Raw genomic sequence first — 17,695 nt, forward strand, 5'->3', positions numbered from 1 at the left:
TTAATAAATATTTATTGATGGTCAGACCTAACTAGCACTGTGGATACAAAGACAAAATGAAAGTTCCCAAGGAGATGACAATCTATCAGGAAGTACATGTACAAACAGGGAGCATACCAAAAACATACCACCACAACCATTACCACCCCCCAAAAAGAAAACAACAAGTCTGGGAAACAATCTCCTATACATTTAGACAGAGACTAGGGGAAGGTGAGCACAAGGACATTTCTGGCCAAGATGGATGCCTAAATGGAGGCAGTTTGCTTATTAGCTCCTCCAAAGAAAAACCTGAAATAAATACCTGATTCAAATAATAATCAAGAAATCAAATGAGAAAATATTCAAGTTTTCCAATGGGTGTAAGCATTTGACTCCTTACAAACTAATTAAGCACTTTTTCCACAACTATTTTATGTCTTTGCTTCTAAAACTCAAAGAGACTTTCTCCCATGATAAAGATATCGGGGCATGAGAATCTTGCTAGCTACATTAACTGGGGTGGGCATAATTGATTCAATTTCCTTTATCATTTCTGAGTCCAGTGGAGCGAGATGAATCCCCATACTTTCAAATGAGTTTCAGGTTTGGAAAAAATATTACCATGCTTCTGTCTTTCTTCCCCCAAAAGTCACAAATTGGCAAAGGGAATAGAGGTAAAATAATATAATACACCAAAGTCATATTCTTGACACAATGTACTAGATAATAAGCTATGCCCATCTCAAGCCACAAGATTTTTAAAATTAATGACAATTCATTAAAAAGTAAGCTCAACAATCAGATTCATAGCTCAATTTAGCAAGTAAAAGCATTAACAAGAAATTTAGTACAAATAAGTGACATTGTGATAAGGCAGCTCCCTTTTCTCTCTCCCTCATCTCAAACCACTCAGCTATCTTCTGCTGCTCTCCTTCTTCACCAGTGCTTCCAATAATGAGGTGGCCCTTCTCCTTGACAAAGCAAAGGCCTTTATGTACATACAAGTGATCCCATTCCATCCCATTTTCTCTAGCACAGTGGCCCCTTTACCATCCTTGTACAGAAAGCCCTTCTCAATCTCTGTTCATTACAATGTCTTCCCTCTGTTGTAGTTTCCAATTTATCTTGTTAGCTTGTTTGTACATAGTTGTTTGAATGCTATTTTCTCTATTAGACCGTGAGTTCCTTGAGAACAAGTACTCTTTTACCAGCACAGTGGCTGACACAATAGTAGATACTTAATAAACGTGCAATGACTAACTGAAAAGTTTAACAGAAAAAGATCTAAAGCTCTTTTAGCAAGTGTTGCTGTTCTTTGTTCTTTATTCTTAAAGAAGAATAATTACATCATGGGGTGATGTAACTGACTTGCACATAAGCTGGATTTAAGTAAGGCAGAGTTGCACAAAATCATCAGCCTTACTCTCTTCCAGAGTAATCAATAAAAGTCAGTAAGACTGGAAAGGCCCAGGATGCAGTGACCAAGGTCATCAGCTTGGTTTCCTGGAATTCTGACCAAGCTCTAAGCACTCCACAGCACCTGCTTAAGTCTCCTTCATGGACCACTGGAACAAACTGTTCTCATCCACCCATCTGGCTGGGGGAAGTCTGCACATGCTTAGGGCAGACATCCCCCTAACTCACTGACAGGTTTGAGGCCTATTAGTTACCATCAACCTGGTTTAGGTCCCTATGACAAGACAGCTTTACCGAGGTGTGATTGCTGTATATGCTGCAGCTTCTTGGGGCCACAAGTGAAAGTTGAATGCCAGGTGAACACTAAAGGTGGATAAGCAGCCTTGAAAAGGGCTCAGCAAACCCTCACAGCAGAGGTGCTAGTGCTCCTTGAACACACCATACACCCCTGAAACAACTAGAGAATTCTAAGAGAATCAAGAAGTTGAAAATTTATTTCAGAATGCATACATATTATATTTCCTGGAACCTATGAGAATAAATGGGACTTATTAGGTATTCCTGGGAGCCAAGGTTACAAATCCAGTCTAATCCCAACTCTACAAATCTCACTACTGGATTAATCAGTTTACCATTTAGTTTCATTAGGATAATACCTATAAAGAAAAAAAGATTTATTTTTCTGACCATTAAAAAGCCCAAAGTTGGGGCGGCTAAGTTAGTGCAATGAATACAGCACCGGCCCTGGAGTCAGGAGGACCTGGGTTCGGATCTGGCCTCAGACACTTAAGACAGAAATTAGCCATGTGACCTTGGGCAACTCACAACCCCAATTGCCCTCCAAAATAAAATAAAATAGCTGGAAAGTACAGATATTTGACTAGCTATCTTTCTTAAAAAAAAAAAAAGCCCAAAGTTGCCCCTTCACTCATTCATCAATATGACCAAGTCCTAACCTCATTTACTTATCTTAAAATGAGGTGGCTGTCAAGGAAGAATGGATCAGGGCAAAACTTTCTATCATGTGATTTCAGTGATTCTGTGGAGATAGATTCAATTTTTCCTGACTGATAATTAGAATTTCACTACTTAAGCTTCATTTCTTTAGTTAAAACTTTAATTCCTAGAAAAATATATTCCTGAGAAGGGTAATAGTTTTAAGATGTTATCAGTCATTTATACTTTACTGTAGAAATTGGTGTCAGATGCTTTCATAAAAGCAAGTTTTTAATCATCAGGCAAGGGATTAAGAATGAAGGGGAAGGAGTTTAGGGGGCGGAGCCAAGATGGCGGAGTAGAAGCACGACCTTCCAGCAGCTCTGACTTCCAACTTCCCCAATCCATGTAAAAAGGGGACTCTAAACAAATTTTGGAGCTGCAGAACCCACAAAATGACACATAGAAGCTAACCTCCTGCTGAGGACAGCCCAGCAGGTCAGCAGGAATCTAGCCCTGTGCTCTGGGAGCAGAGCCCAGCCCCACGCCTAGGCTTTAGCCCCAGGGTGGGCCTGACTAGCAGTCAGCCAGAGGGACTCCAGATCAGCAGCAGCTGTGGCAGTTTCCAGATTTATCAACACATAGATGCGAAGGACAAAGTGAAAGACCCGTGCAGTCTGGACTTTGGGATCAGTAAGTGGGAAGGCGTGACTTATACCCCTGGGGTGAGAAGCCGCTGAGACTGTGGCACCTTCAGCTCCTGGCCTGCAGAGTATAGGGGGACCAAGTACCAGTCTGAGGGGTAATCGCTCTTGCTTTAACCTGCTTGGATCTGGATTGCAGTCTAGGGTGGAGGTCCTGGGGTGTGTGTTCAGCTTGCCAGAGCATGTGGAGACCTCAAAGAGGGCACCCATCTAATACCTCCGGCAGCTGAGAAAACCCCAGCGCTTTGGACGAAAGCTCCCCTGTCTGGTGGCAGAGTCCTACTGTGGCAAAAAGCCCAAGGGTCAAGTGACTGAGGGGCAACATGACCAGACAAAGGAAGTAAAACAAACAGAAGACTCCAATATTAGACTCCTATTTTGGGGACAAAAGGAGCAAAGCATGGAATAGGAGGAAGACAGTGAAGTCAGAACTCCTGCACCAAAAGCTTCAAAGGAAAATATAAGCTGGTTACAGGCAATAGAGGACCTTAAGAAGCAGATAAGAGAAGTGGAGGAAAAATTGAGAAGAGAAATGAGAACAATGCAAGAAAATTATGAAATGAGAGTCAACAGCCTGACTGAGGAAAATAATACCTTAAAAAACAGACTGACTCAAATGGCAAAAGAGGCTCAAAAAGGCAATGAGGAGAAGAATGCCTTAAAAAGCTGAATTTGCCAGATGGAAAAAGAATCTCAAAAGCTCAATGAGGAGAATCATTGCTCCAGAATTAGACTGGAGCAAATGGAAGCTAATGACTTTATGAGAAATCAAGACGCTGTTAAACAGATCCAAAAAAATGAAAGAACAGAAGGCAATGTGAAATATCTCATGGGAAAAACCACTGACCTTGCAAAATAGATCCAGGAGAGATAATGTGAAAATTATTGGACTACCTGAAAGCCATGACCAAAGTAAGAACCTAGAAATCATCCTCCACGAAGTTCTCAAAGAAAACTGCCCTGATGTTCTAGTGCCAGAGGGCAAAATAGAGGTTGAAAGAATCCACCAATCACCTCCTGAAAAAGATCCCAAAAAGAAAACTCCTAGGAATATTATAGCCAGGTTCTGGAATTCCCAGATCAAGGAGAGAATATTACAAGCAGCCAGGAAGAAACACTTTGAATATGGTGGAAACACAATCAGGATAACCCAGAATCTGGCAGCTTCTACACTGAGGGATTGAAAGACTTGTAATATGATATTCCAGAGGTCAAAGGAGCTGGGATTAAAACCAAGAGTCACCTACCCAGCAAAACTGAGTATCATGTTTCAGTGGAAAATATGGTCATTGAGTGGAATAGAGGACTTTCAAGAATTCTTGATGAAAAAACCAGAGTTGAATAGAAAATCTGACATTCAGATATAAGAAGCAAGAGAAGGTAAAAGGGGAAAAGAAATCATAAGGAATTTACCAAAGTTGCACTATTAACATTCCTACATGGAAAAACAATAATTGTAACTTATGAAACTTTTCTCAGTAGTTGAAGGGATTAGAAATATATATGTCTATACATGAGGGTATATAGGCATATGAATACATATGTGAATGTGTATATATATGTTTACAGGTATACATAGAGGGCACAGGACCATTTTAACAGGAAGGCATGATACTTAAAAGGTGAAATTAAGAGGTGAGAGGAATATAATGAGAGGAGATGGGGAGAGACAGATTGGGGTAAACTATCTCATACAGAAGAGGCAAGGGAAAAGGGTTACAATGGAGGGGAAGAACAGGAAGGCAAAAGGGAATGGGTCAACCTTATTCCCATTGAATCTGCCTTGAGGAGGGAATGAAATACACATTAAATAAGGTATCTCACCCTCCAGGAGAATAGGGGGGGAAGGTGATGAGAGGGGGGGATGATGGAAGGGAGGGCAGGCTGGGGGGGAGGGAAGTTGGAAGCACCCACTTTTGAAAAGGGATGGGATCAAAGTAGAGAACAGAACAAGTGGAAGGTGGGATAGGAGGGAGGGAAATAGAGTCAGTCTTTTACAATATATCTACTATGTTATTGTTTTGCATTAGCCGCACATGTACAACCTATACTGAACTGCTTATCTTCCCAGTAAGGGTGGGTGACAAGGAAGGAAGGGAATGAATCTGGAATTGAAAGTTTTAAAATCAAATATTCAAATATATATATACATGTGTGTATATACATATATAATATTATTAATACCATCTTACATGTAATTGGGAAATAAGACATACAGGCACTGAGGCATAGAGATCCACTGGAAAAGTCAAAAGGGGATTTGGGAGAAAATATGGGAGAGAGCAGATTGGAGGAGGGGATATCCTGTGGGACTGTTATTTTGGGGCAGCGGGTAGGGGAAAAATGGAGAGAAATTCTGTAACTCAAAATCTGGCAGAAACGAATGATGTAATTCAGAAGTTAATAAAGCATTAAAAAAAAAGAAAGAAAAAAAGTTTAGTTTTATTGTTCCTTCAAAAGTCTTTTCATTTGTCTTTTAACTATTTTTCTTCTCTTTTTGAAGATTTTTCCTTTTATGCTTATTTTGGACTAATTCCTTTATTTACTTGTTTTTAAAAATTGTATGCTTGATTCATTAAAATTATCTCTATTTGGTTGAAAAAAAAAAAGAATGAAGGGGAAGAGGGACGGCTAGGTGGTGCAGTGAATAGAGCACCGGCCCTGGAGTCAGGAGGGCCTGGGTTCAGATCCGGCCTCAGACACTTAACACAAAAACTTGCCATGTGACCCTGGGCAAGTCACTTAATCCGAATTGCCCTCCAAAAAGCAAAATAAAAAATAAAAAAAAAGAATGCAGGGGAGGGAAGAAACAAGTATTTATTAAGAACTTACTATGTGCCAGTGACTGGGCTGAATGCCTTACAAATATCTTACTTGACAATTTGATAAGGCAGAGGTACCTAAGAGTGACAGAAAAACTACCATGGGGATAAACAAGCACAAGAGGAGTACTCAAGGTAAGCTTTGTCTAAATCAAACTTTTACCTAAACCTATCACTAATTACTGCAAATTAGTGGATCCAGTTGACTTTAACTTTTATTTTACTTAGCCATTAATTAACAGGTGCCTACTGTATTCCAGGCACTGTGCTAAGCACTGGCAATACAAAGAGAAAGGCAAAAGAAGGTCCCTGCCCTCAAGGAGCTGATGATCAAATGGGAGAGACCACAATGAAAACAAAGATGTACAAACAAGCTATGTAGTAATTAAAACGCGGAAGGTAATAGAATTATGATGGCTTGGGAAAGGCTTCTTGTAAAGATGAGCTTTTGGTTGGGACTTGAAGGAAGTCAGAGTAGACAGGAAGTAAAAGGAAGGGCATTCCAGGTATCTGGAACAGCCAGAGTAAATGCCTGGAGTTGGATGGAATATTTCGTTCAGGTGGGGCAGAGTGTAGACAAGATGTTAAGAAAATTGGAAAGGGAGGCAGGTTAAGAGGGTCAGTGTTTCCTGACATATCAACTGGCCAATAAAAAAAAAAATCACTTCAGAAAAGTGTCTCTGAACACCAAACAGGATTTTGTATTTGATCTTGGAATAGGAAGCTATTGGAGTTTTAGTAGGTGAGTGTACTTTAGGATCACAGGGTTCTTAAAGTTTGATTTAATTTAACCCTTTTCTCAGCACTTGGGGTTATAAAGTCACTAAAGTCGCTATGAATTACTAGGACTTACCAATACTCCATCCTAAATATAAAGAAAAGGGTATGTCTCTGATTGCAAATTACACATACTCCATTTTGAGTCTAAACAAATCATACAAAAGGATGAAAATCCCAAAGGGGATTTTTCTAAATTCCCATCCAAAAACTTCCTTAATTTGTGCATAAGTAGGGAAGGAATGGAAGGTACAAATAAGCCCACAATCACTAAAGCTTTTGTCTTGGAACTTGAAAATGCTATGTCTTAAATGCAACTTTCTTGCTGGCCTACCTACCATTTAATTTCTGTTTGGTTCTCAAAGGCTTTCACTTCACATATTAATAGATTCAGATTGTTAGAGATGGAAGGCATAAACATATGCCCCATCATTCACATCAGTCTTGCAAAAATGACAAAGTGGGGAGGGAAAAGAAGGGAAAGTATATAGCTCACATTCAGTGTCATGTACTGTGTTAAGTACTGTTACAAATATTATCTCATTTAATCATCATAACAACCCAGGGATGTAGGTAATATTATAATGCCCATTTTACAGTTGAGGGAACTAAGGCAAAGAGAAGTTAAATAATTGGCTTATGGTCTCTCAGATAGTAAGTATCTGAGGCCACATTTGAACTTAAGTCTTCCTGAATCCAGTTCCAGAGCTTTACTCACTTTGCCACCAGCTGCAACAATAACAACAGCAATGAAAGGCATGAACTGTAGCCAGTGATTATTATAGGTGATGATTACAGTGACTATTCACACAACCATTCTTCTAGTCTCCTAGTTTGATAAACTCAGCACTATCCTCAGCACCTCACTTTCCTTCACACTTATGTATCTCATCACTTGCCAAATCTTACCCTTTTTACCTCTCTAACATCTCTTACATCCATCCCCTTCTCTTCATTTACAGAGTTACCACCTTAGTTTAGGTCAGGGATAGGGAACCTAGAGCCTCGGGGTCACCTTGATGTGACCCTCTAGGTCCTCAAGTGCAACCCTTTGACTGAATCCAAACTTCACAGAACAAATCCCCTTAAATAAAAAGAATATGCTCTGTAGGGGCATAGTGTAGGGGCACAGTGAATAGAGCACCAGCCATGGAGTCAGAAGGACCTGAGTTCAATTCCAGCTTCAGACACTTAATACTTCCTAGCTCTGTGACCTTGGGCATTTAACCCCAATTTAACATTTAACATTTAACCCCAATTGCCCTGCCCTCCCGCCCCCAAAAAGAAAAAAAAAATCTGTTCTGTAAAACTTTGAATCAGTCAAAAGGCTGCACCCAAGGACCTACAAAGGCCATATGTGGTCTCAAGGCTGCAGGTTTTCTCCACCCCTGGTTAAGGTTTTCATTACTCCTCATCTGGACTACTGCAATGGCCTTCTGATTGGTCTCACCTACTCAACTCTTTCCCTATTCCTACTCTGAATTATACAGCTATTATAGTAATTTTAATTGAGTATGAAACTGGTTGTGTCACTTATCTTCTCAAAAAAGGATGGGAAGAAGGGAAGCAAAGGAGGGGAAAAAGGAGGAAGGAAGGGCCCTTATTATATATACATCAAGCTGTGCTGGGAATACAAGGATATGCAAATAGAAACACAAAGCTTACATTGTAATGAGGGAAGAAAACACACAAAAAAGAAAACACTGGGGCCAGAGAAGAAGGGAGGCATTTGTCTAAGGCACATGGTTTTAAAGTCTAGAAGTGAGGATCAGAGCCAAAAGGATAATGAATGCTGGCTAGCTTAGGCCTCTCCACAAAATTTAAGTTCCAGGAGAAACTCACCACTGGGAAAAGGGGACTGGAAGAAGGACATTCCAGGGTAAGAAAGCTACAAGGATAGTTGGATAATCCAGAGGAAGAAGACCTGTCCCAAGGGGAGGCCAGGTGGCTCAGCGAGTAAGAGCACTGGCTCCAGTGTCAGGATGACCTGGAGATCAAATGCCGGGCTCAGACATTTAGCACCACACCCAGAAATAACTGGCCATGTAACCTTGAGCAAGTTACTTAACCCTGACTGCTTTGAAAAAAAAAAAAAGACCTGCCCCAGGTCTTTAGGAAAGTTCCAGGGAAATTGAAGAATGGCTTTGAAGTCTTGAAGTCAGGAACAGAGTCCATTTCTCCACTCTATGGTCCAAGCAAATTGACTGTCTTTCTGTTCCCAACCATAGCATTCCATCTCCCATCACCCCCTAACCTAGAATACACTCTCTCCTTACCTCAGGTTCAGAGATTACACTTCTTCCTTCAAATTTCAACTTAAGTACCAACTTCTACATGAACTTTTTCCTGATTCACCTAACTCCTATTATCCTTCCTATCTTCTATTTAACTACGGAGCATTTATTTTGTTTGTATATATAATTAATATCCTGTGACATATGTAAATATATACTTCCCCAATCTAATGTAAGTTTCTTGAGAATAGGTATTTGTATATCTAATACATAACACAGTGTCTGGCCCATAGTAGGTCCTTAATACTTATTGTTGATTGATTTTTCATCTGAAGCCACAGAAGCTTGTGACTATGAAGCAAAGTTACAAACAACTGTCTGAAAAGAATGACTGTAAATCAAATAACAGTATGTATGTACATAGTAAGCATGCAAGGAAAAATGATTAAATATGAATGTCATCACTTAAAGATTCTTTTCATATAACATAAACTAGCAGCATTTTCAAAAACTAAAGACAACTATAAATGTAACTTTCCCTCACATCCCAAACAAAAGAAAATATAAGTTCAAAGCCTTGTGATGTTGAATGAAATTTTCTAGAAAATGAAATTCAAACATCTGGTTCTTGTTTCATTTCAACTCTGCTTTACAACTTTGTCTCACAATGTGGTTCAAGAGTTAACATGAAGAATACAAAATTTACTCAATATATGTATATATATATATACACACACACACATATATATATACATATGTATATACATATCCTGTAATATATATACTCTTTGTATTTTTAAAAGAAAACAAAATGCAAAGTTTCTGTCCGCTATATATTCTACTACAATTAACCAAAGGCCTCATTATCAGAGGAGGAAAAAACCATCTCCAAATCTAAATAATAAAGTATTTGTAACTCCTAAACTTGAGGCCCTAAATTGAGGATCTGAAAGGATAAAATGAAAGGTAATGAGAAGAAACTAGAATAGTGCACAAAAGTAAATCAATAACAATTGCCAGCACGATTTCACAAAACAGGTTAGTAACAAAGTAGTGGTGATCTTTTAAGTAAATGTTCTACTATGCACATTTTTTTAAATTAAATTTTATGTTTATTTTTAGTTTACATCTTTCATATGCACAAGATTTTGAGTTAGAAATTTTCTCTCCCTCTTTCCCCTACCCACCACCCCAAAACAGTGATCCCACTGAATATCCCCTCCCCCAATCTGTTCTCTCCTATATCTGCCCGTATTCCCCCTCCGACTTTCCAGTAAGGCACAGTGGATCTCTATACTCCAGTGCCTATATATCTTATTTCTCAGTTGCATGCAAAATAATAATAATAATTGTATATATATTCAAACATTTTATTTTAAACTTTGGATTCTAGATTCTTTTCCTTCCTCCCTTGTAACCCACCGTTACTGGGAAGATAAGCAATTCAATACAGGTTGTACATGGGTAGCTATGCAAAACATTTCCCATAGTGGATATATTGTGAAAGACTGACTATATTTCCCTCCATCCTATCCCACCCCCCACTTGTTCTATTCTCCACTTTGATCCTATCCCTTTTCAAACATGGGTGCTTCCAACTTATCTCCGCCCCCCCCAGCCTGCCCTCCCTTCCATCATCCCCCTTCTCATTGCCTTCCCCCCTACTCTCTTGTAGGGTGAGATAACCTTTTTAGTGTGTTTGTCATTCCATCCCTGAGCCAAATTCATTGAGAATAAGGTTGACTCATTCCCTTTTGCCTTCCTGTTCTTCCTCTCCATTGTAACTATTTTCCTTTGCCTCTTCTATATGAGATAATTTACCCCATTCTATCTCTCCCCATCTCCTCTCATTATATTCCTCTCTCACCTCTCAATTTCACCTTTTAAGTATCATCCCTTCCTGTTCAATTGGTCCTGTGCCCTCTGTCTATGTATACCTGTACACATACACACACACTCACGTATGTATTCATATGCCCATATACCCTCCTATATAGACATATATGTATGTATACATATACATGTATGTATATACACATTTCTATTCCTTTCAACTATTCTGAAAAAAGTTTCCTAAGTTACCATTATCATTTTTCCATGTAGGAATATGAATAGTTCACCTTTGATAAGTTCCTTATGATTTCTTTTCCCTGTTTACCTTCTCATGCTTCTCTTGCTTCTTGTATCTGAATGTCAAATTTTCTATTCAACTCTGGTTTTTTCATCTTGAAAGTACTCTATTACAGTGAATGACCATATTTTCCCCTGAAACATGATATTCACTTTTGCTGGGTAGGTGATCCTAGGTTTTAATCCCAGCTCCTTTGACCTCCAAAATATCATAATCCAAGCCTTTTGATCCCTCAGTATAGAAGCTGCCAGATCCTGTGTTATCTTGCTTGTGTTTCCACAAAATTCAAATTGTTTTCTCCTGGCTGTTTGTAATATTTTCTCCTTGATCTGGGAATTCTGGAACCTGGCTATAATATTCCTAGGAGTTTTCTTTTGGGGATCTTTTTCAGGAGGTGATCAGTGGATTCTTTCAACCTCTATTTTGCCCTCTGCTTCTAAAACATCAAGGTAACTTTCCTTGAGAATTTCTTGAAGCATGATTTCTAGGTTCTTACTTTGATCATGGCTTTCAGGTAGTCCAATAATTTCTAAATTATCTCTCCTGCATCTATTTTCCAGGTCAGTGGTTTTTCCAATTTCACATTGCCTTCCATTTTTTCATCTGTTTGGATCTGTTTAATAGTATCTTGATTTCTCATAAAGTCACTAGCTTCCATTTGTTCCAATCTAATTCTGAAGGAATGATGCTCTTCAGTGAGTTTTCAAGATTCTTTTTCCATCTGGCAAATTCGGCTTTTTAAGGCATTCTTCTCCTCATTGGCTTTTTGAGCCTCTTTTGCCACTTGAGTTAGTCTATTTTTAAGGTATTATTTTCTTCAGTCAGGTTGCTAACTCTCATTTCATAATTTTCTTACATCATTCTCTTTTCTCTTCCCAAATTTTCCTCCCCTTCTCTTATTTGGTTCCCAAAATCCTTCTTAAGCTCCTCTATGGCCTGTAACCAGCTTGTATTTTTTGGAAGCTTTTGGTGCAAGAGTTCTGACTTCACTATCTTCCTCCTGTTCCATGTTTTGATCATTTTGTCCCCATAATAGAAGTGTAAAATCGGATTGCTGTGCTTGCTTTTCTTCCTTTGCTTGCTCATGTTGCCACTCAATTACTTGACTTTTGAGCTTTTTGCCACAGGAGATCTCTGCTACCAGAGAGGGCAGCTTTGTCCCAATTGCTGGGGTTTTCTCAGCTGCTGGAGCTATTAGTTGACTGTCCTCTCTGAAGCCTCCACGAGCTCTGGCAAAGTGTTCACACATCCCAGGACCTCCCCCCTAAACAGTGATCTAGGTCCAAGCAGGTTAACTGCAAGAGCAATTACCCCTCAGATTGGTTGCTTGGTCCCCCTACAATATGCAGGCCAGAAGCTCAGAAGCAGCCACATGGCGGTGGCTGCACAGTCGCCACACCTCAGCTGCTTCTCCTTTGAGGGGTCAAAGGCCGGACCACACTCCCGGACTCACGGTTCCCAAAGTCCACACTGTACTGACCTCTAACTTTGTCCTTAGCATCTATGAGTTGATAATTCTAGAAAGAGCAACAGCTGCTGTTGATCTGAAGTCCCTCCAGCTGGCAGCTGGTTGTGGCTGCCCTGAGGCTAAAACTGTGGGCTCATGCGGGGTTGCATTCAGCTCCCAGAGCATTCTGCTGACCCCATCCTGCCAGCCTGCCAGGCTGTCTTCAGTGGGAGGTTAGATTCTCCCTATCATTTTGTGGGTTCTGTAGCTCCAAGTTTGTTTAGAGTAACTTTTTACATGAATTGGAGAGGTGGAAATGGGAGTGGTATGGAAGTCCTGTTTCTACTCCGCCATCTTGACTCCGTCCCCTATGCACATTTTTTAAGGTTTATGTTTTTATAAGATAAACAGGCTATCAAAATGATTTCACACAATCTTCTTTTACCAAGACACAATTGCCAGAATGTTTCCTAAATAATCTGCAGGTTTAACTGACCAATTTATACTACAAATATTCAAGTAATCAGACATATAATGCAAATTATCAGGGCCAGTACTCATGCATTGACAGAGCAGCAGACTAATTTGTATGACCTGAAGCACACCAAAAGGCCTGCTCTGAAATATTTGTTCACTGGCTAGAGGCAAATGTTACTAAAATGAAAACTACTGTTTAAATTTTTTTTAAATATGAAACAATTGATGTAATAATAAATTTATTAAAAGTGCTTTAAATTTCATCTTTAAATTCAATGTTGTTCCACCTTTCCCCCACTGGAAGCTCCAGAATCTTTGCCCCTGTTTCCAGTGGAAGTTAATCTACTTATTTTTTGGAACTAAGGTTGAGCTGTCCTGATTGGTGACTGAGTGAATGCAAACTCACCTACCCCACTATAACTAGTACACTAGGCCCAGATGTTAAGCCATCCATCACATCACATCACATTTGGTCATCTACTTAGACAAAGTTAGTTCATCTTGCGATGTACTTTGTTGCCACACAATAATAACCCCTTCTCTCACTGCTACATCTTCTTCTGGATACAGTACCAAAATAAATAGCTCCATTGCTAATGGGAAAGAATACATAGGAAAGGAGCATGTAAACTTGTAGTTCTTTGGATTACGTCACCAACCTTGTGAACCCCCAGACCGAAACTTATTTCACTGACCACCATTCCTCTATAAGAATATAACCTTCACCACATGAGGATTGTTAATATCTCTTAACCTTGGAAATCTGATAGGAATAAAGGAGAGGCAACTTTAGATGGAGTAAATGTTCAACAACAAAGGACCTATTTCTGGAAGTAAAGGGGAAGGATTACTGACAAGAAATCAAATAAGAAAAGATAGAAATTGGGTTCAAAATTAAAAAAAAAAACTCTCAAGTAAGGATTCAATAAAACTAACAAGTAGAAAAATTAAATTAACAAATGCCACTCTAAAAGAAAAGGTTATTTAAAGAAGAGACTGAAAGACTTGGAATGCCATGATACCATAGTATAATTGAAATTAATTGAATAAAGTAGAAAAACGAGCCACCAGCCTGAGGGACTTCAGCTCAGCGGCAGCTGTGGCCATTTCCAGAATTATCAACACGTAGATGCAAAGGACAAAGTGAGAGGTCAGTGCAGCCTGGACTTTGGGACTCAGTAAGGGGGAGTGTATGGCTTTTGCCCCCAGGGCGAGATGCTGCTGAGATGCCCAGCACAGCCAGCCAGCCAGTGCCACATGGCACCTTCAGCTCCAGGCCTGCAGAGTGTAGAGGAACCAAGCGACCAGTCTGAGGGGTAATCGCTCTTGCTTTAACCTGCTTGGATCTGGATTGCGGTCTAGGGTGGAGGTCCTGGGGTGTGTGTCCACCTTGCCAGAGCATGTAGAAGCCTCAGAGAGGGCACCCATCTAATACCTCCGGCAACTGAAAAACCCCAGCGTTTGGGACGAAAGCTCCCCTGTCTAGTGGCAGAGTCCTCCTGTGGCAAAAAGCCCAGGGGTTAAGTGACTGAGGGGCAACATGACCAGGCAAAGGAAACAAAGCAGACGGAAGATTCCAACATTACACTCCTATTTTGGGGGACAAAAAGGAGCAAAGCATGGAACAGGAGGAAGACAGTGAAGTCAGAACTCCTGCACCAAAGCTTCAAAGGAAAATACCATCTGGTTACAGGCCATAGAGGGCCTTAAGAAGCAGATAAGAGAAGTGGAGGAAAAATTGGGAAGAGAAATGAGAACAATGCAAGAAAATTATGAAATGAGAGTCAACACCCTGACTGAGGAAAATAACACCTTAAAAAATAGACTAACTCAAACGGCAAAGGAGACTCAAAAAGGCAATGAGGAGAAGAATGCCTTAAAAAAGCCTTAAAAAGCAGATGGAAAAAGAATCTCAAAAGCTCACTGAGGAGAATCATTGCTTCAGAATTAGATTGGAGCAAATGAAAGCTAATGACTTTATGAGAAATCAACATGCTGTTAAACAGATCCAAACAAATGAAAGAATAGAAGGCAATGTGAAATATCTCATGGGAAAAACCACTGACCTGGAAAATAGAGAGAGCGAGAAGAGAGAATTTAAAAATTATTAGACTACCTGAAAGCCATGATCAAAGTAAGAACCTAGAAATCATCCTCCACGAAGTTCTCAAAGAAAACTGCCCTGATGTTTTAGTGCCAGAGGGCAAAATAGAGGTTGAAAGAATACATTGATCACCTCCTGAAAAAGATCCCAAAAAGAAAACTCCTAGGAATATTATAGCCAGGTTCCAGAATTCCCAGGTTAAGGAGAGAATATTACAAGCAGCCTGGAAGAAACAAATTGAATATTGTAGAAACACAATCAGGATAACTCAGCATCTGCCACCTTCTACACTGAGTGATTGAAGGGCTTGGAATATGATATTTCGGAGATCAAAGGAGGTGGGATTAAAACCAAGAATCACCTACCCAGCAAAACAGGGTATCGTGTTTCAGGGGAAAATATGGTCATTCAGTGGAATAGAGAACGTTCAAGCATTCTTGATGAAAAAACCAGAGTTGAATAGAAAATTTGACATTCAGATACAAGAAGCACGAGAGGCATGAGAAGGTAGAGAGGGAAAAGAAATCATAAGGAACTTATCAAAGTTGAACTATTAACATTTCTACATGGAAAAAGAATAATTGTAACTTATGAAACTTTTCTCAGTAGTTGAAGGGAATAGAAATATATATGTCTATATATGAGGGTATATGGGCATATGAATACATATGTGAATGTATATATGTTTACAGGTATACATAGATAGAGGGCACAGGACCAATTTAACAGGAAGGAATGATACTTAAGAGGTAAAATTAAGAGGTTAGAGAGGAAGATAATGAGAGGAGATGGGGAGAGACAGAATGGGGTAAACTATCTCATATAGAAGAGGCAAGGGATAATGGTTACAATGGAGGGGAAGAATAGGAAGGCAAAATGGAATGGATAATTGAATTTGGCTTGGGGACGGAATGGAATACACACTAAATAGGGTATCTCACCCTACAGGAGAGTAGGGGGAAAGGGATGAAAGAGGGGATGATAGAAAGGAGGACAGGCTGGGGGGAGAGGAGTTGGAGGCATCCACTTTTGAAAAGGGATGGGATCAAAGTAGAGAATAGAACAAGTGGGAGGTGGGATGGGACGGAGGGAAATATAGTCAGTCTTTTACAATATATCTACTATGTTATTGTTTTGCTTTAGCCACACATGTACAACCTATACCGAACTGCTTATCTTACCAGTAAGGGTGGGTGACAAGGGAGGAAGGGAATGAATCTGGAATTCAAAGTTTTAAAATCAAATGTTTAAATACATACATATATATATATATATATATATATATATATATATATATATACTATTATTAATACTATTTTACATGTTATTGGGAAATAAGGTATACAGGCACTGGGGCACAGAGATCCACCATGCCCTACTGGAAAAGTTGAAAGACGTATGGGAGAAAATATGGGAGAGAGCAGATTGGAGGAGGGGATATCCTGTGGGACTGATATTTTGGGGTGGTGGGTAGGGGAAAAATGGGGAGAACATTTGTAACTCAAAATCTGGTGGAAATGAATGATGTTAATCAGAAAAAAAATTTTAAAAAAAGAAATAAGAAAGGAAATGAGAATAAAATGGCTCGATGTTTACTGAAAGATCAAAGAATGATAGCTAAATAAAATGTTGCTTTCCATCCCAGAAAAAAAAAAAAGTGGAAAAACAACATGACTGGAAGAATATATGAGACTTCTACAAACCAAAGACATTGCATTTAAAGCTAGGCTATAAGGAGATAACTAAAGAATTCTAGGTATTCCAGGATAACAATGGAAAAGTCAGAAAGCTATACTTAAGAAAAGGAAAATTTTCTTAAGAAACATTAAAAGAAAGCAGTAAAGAATAATGTGAAGAAAACCTATAGAACAGTGATGGACAGAGGCTCAAAGTTTAATTTATTTAAAAGTTGCTTTACAGTTGAGAAATGATAAAGGGTTAAAGTGTGCTATCTCTGTTTATGGAGAGAAGATAGACATGAGAGATATTGAGTGGCCATAATTTTTTTGACAACTGGATTTGCATATTGACAAGGAAGAGTCGAAGAAGAATCTAAGATTATAATGCTCAGTGACTGGGAACACAGCAGTGGCCTCAATAAAAATGAAGAAGTTGGAAAGAGGCAGGTGGAGGGGAAGAATTAATTTCTGTTTCGTGTCATCAAGGTTGAAATGTGTACAGGAAATTCAGTTCAGAAGATTAAATTGATTTTGTATAAATTTTTACTGATCCTGTTTACAATTTTTAAAAAATAAAAAATAAAGTTGTGATAAAATGTGAGAATCACAATGTTAAAAATTAAATATTGCAAGGAGTCAAGGAAAAAGCCTTTTACATGTAAAATAAATCAATCAGAAGAGAGCAAGCCTACTTTTCATTTCAACTGAAAATTAGAACAATATTCCAAAAAGCAAAGAATTCAGTTGATACCTCAGAATGATATTTTGTAGAAGTAAAATGAACCACCAATGAAAATAATCGTACTTTTTGGGCGGTTAGGTGGTGCAGTAAATAGAGTGCTGGCCCTGAAGTCAGGAGGACCTGAGTTCAAATTCGACCTCAGACTCCTAACACTTACTAGCTGTGTGATCTTGGGCAAGTCACTTAATCCCAACTGCCCTGCCTTACACCCTCCAAAAAAGCAAAGAAGAAGAAGAAGAAAATA

General features: G+C 39.2%; 1 protein-coding gene across 4 annotated transcripts in view; it reads right to left on the minus strand.

Moving 5' to 3' along the window:
- LOC138173247 (WD repeat-containing protein 7) overlaps positions 1 to 17,695 on the minus strand; it is a 494,247-nt gene that overhangs the window by 281,687 nt on the left and 194,865 nt on the right. The window lies entirely within an intron of this gene.

Source organism: Petaurus breviceps, unplaced genomic scaffold (assembly GCF_028583685.1).
Source record: "Petaurus breviceps papuanus isolate PSGF00001 unplaced genomic scaffold, PetGlider_PUasm1.0 129, whole genome shotgun sequence".
Lineage (NCBI taxonomy): Eukaryota > Metazoa > Chordata > Mammalia > Diprotodontia > Petauridae > Petaurus > Petaurus breviceps.